A 2,463-nucleotide genomic window follows, 5' to 3' on the forward strand; every position below is an offset into this window, starting at 1 on the left:
ATTCTTGCACGCCCACCAGCCCTTCCCAGACAAGAAATTGTCCCATGACACTGTTCACAGAGTTCAAGCACTTTTATGCTTATTTGTAAAAGTGTAGCATGAAATGCTCCTGCAGCACTGTCTAATCTTTTGTGTATGTTTTAAGGTATAGAGATTTCTCCCCAGACATTCATCAGTTCTCCCTTCTTCCTTTCATTCTTTGTCATTCTTTGAACTGGAATTTGACTATTCTTTAGGAATCCAAGTCCCTGATCAGGATTTTGGAAATGTGGCTTATTCCTATCAAAACACCAAATTATTTATTTTTGTGGACTTGAAATACTCTTTTTCAGTATTACTAACAGTAGAACTCCTAGTTAATTCCATATTGTGCTCCATCAAAATTATTCTGATAATATTACAATTTCTACCTATGTAATATTTTCATTTATACTTGTGTAATATTACCATTTCTGCTTATATAAAATTTCCAAACATTCTGAAACCTTTTCCCCTTCTAATCATGGCTTCTTTTCTGTTAAATTGGGATTGAAGTGCCAAATTTCCCTCAAAATGCCTATTCTATTGGTCTTTTAATCAGAGATGAAATAGTTATGTTCTACACATACACACACACACAAGGGATTTAATTACTCACTGCCTTGCACCTAGTTTACATTTTTGTGCAAAATAAGTGATACATATGAATGAGTAGAATTGGGATATACTGATTTTAATACAAATAAATGCACACACACACACACATAAACAAAAAAAAAGAAAATCAAAAAGACAATACTTACAAAAAATGCAGGAAAATATTACCAAGGACACAGCCACCTTATCTAGACTGATATGAAAGCACTCTACAGAATTAGCCAACAAACACATTTATAACAGTAATCCTAGTCTAGACAAGGTCTTATAATTTAAAAGAAGATTTTCAGAATCATCTAAGAGCTATTAGTCCTCTTAAGTCTCAAGATGGGATCCCAGAGGCAGCAGTTTCAGGTAAGAACACAACATGACAAAACAGTTTAAAGAGGTCAGTTTAGAACAGACAAAGTGAATAAGATACTTTAAGCTTTGTCCTAAACTCAAAAACACAAAACAACCCCACCCAAACCCAAGCCAAAACCTGAAAGATTTAAATATCATTAGGAAATGGGATTTTTAGAAAATCTTTGATATGTGTAAAACCTTGTTCCTGTATTGAAGAGATTTGAAAACAAAACCCCCCCCCAAATTCTTATAGGAGATTTAGTTTCCTAAAATAGATTAAAGCAAAAATTCACCTGTATAAATCAAGTTAAGACTAAAGAAATTATGGAAGACAATTTTTTTCCTGTAAGTAAGTTGCCAGTGCCTGACAGCTTTCCTATTGATTTTTATTTTAGAAACTGCTTAGTTCCCCTCTAGCAGCCACAGGTATAGAGATCTTATTCTCAGGATGTTTCCTAGATGCTTTTTGCTTCTACACTGTTTTCTAAAAAAGGAAAATATACCAAGGAAAGTAATTCCTATAGGCTGATGTCCACTGTTAAAAGAAAATCTACATTCTTGCTAAAGTAAATGACACCATCAGAGACTTCTGTTTCTGGCAAGACCAGGAGAGATAAAAATTACTTTAAAATGAGACTACCCACATTAGATGGACATAGAAGATGATCCAATCTCCCCTCCACAAATGCATCCCCAGACACATTTGATTTAAATCTTAGATAAAAGAGTTACTGAAAGTTATATTAACCACGAGGTTTTCTTCAACACCTGAGCTAAAATGCTTCAGTGTAAAAAACTGTTGAGTTTCAGAAAATCTGGTAATTTTAATACTAACTGAGACTAGCAGGTGCTGTGGTTAAGGATGGGTACAAACAATGTGCAGAAGGGAGGAACCAAGACAGAGTGTGGTCAGGGCTTGTATCTCATCTTTTTGCTGCTCTCATGAAAAATGAGCATGCTAGACCATTTTTTTCTGTCAGAAGTTTCTTGCTGCCACCTTGCTTTATAAAAGTACATTTATTTAGTCAGGCAGCTGACCTCAGGAGAAGGAGAAAAGACGTGTATAAATCCAAGTGTGAGGCAAATATTCCTTCTCTTATATTCCATAAAATATTCCTAACAAAACATTAAGTGGATGAACTTCCTCTCAAATTATATTTTGGATAACACACTAATTTCATTGTGGTGCCCTTCACATTCCATCAGTTTATGCTATGTTGGATAGTAAAACATTAGGCACAGGTCATTTATTTCCACAATAATCATCTGTGTAACAGCAGAGGAGAATGTTACTTCTCCAACAATAGCGACAGGATAACACATCCCACTTCCCTTTCATGTGGCCACTGAACTGTTGCTCTGCACTAAAAGGATTAAGCATTGCATAATAATTGCAATATCAAGATAAATGTGGCTAAGGCAAAGCACATTAGGGCTGTTTCAAGGCACACTTTCTCATTTAATCCTTATACAGAGGCTCAG

The sequence above is a fragment of the Melospiza melodia genome, chromosome 2 (assembly GCF_035770615.1).
Source record: "Melospiza melodia melodia isolate bMelMel2 chromosome 2, bMelMel2.pri, whole genome shotgun sequence".
Lineage (NCBI taxonomy): Eukaryota > Metazoa > Chordata > Aves > Passeriformes > Passerellidae > Melospiza > Melospiza melodia.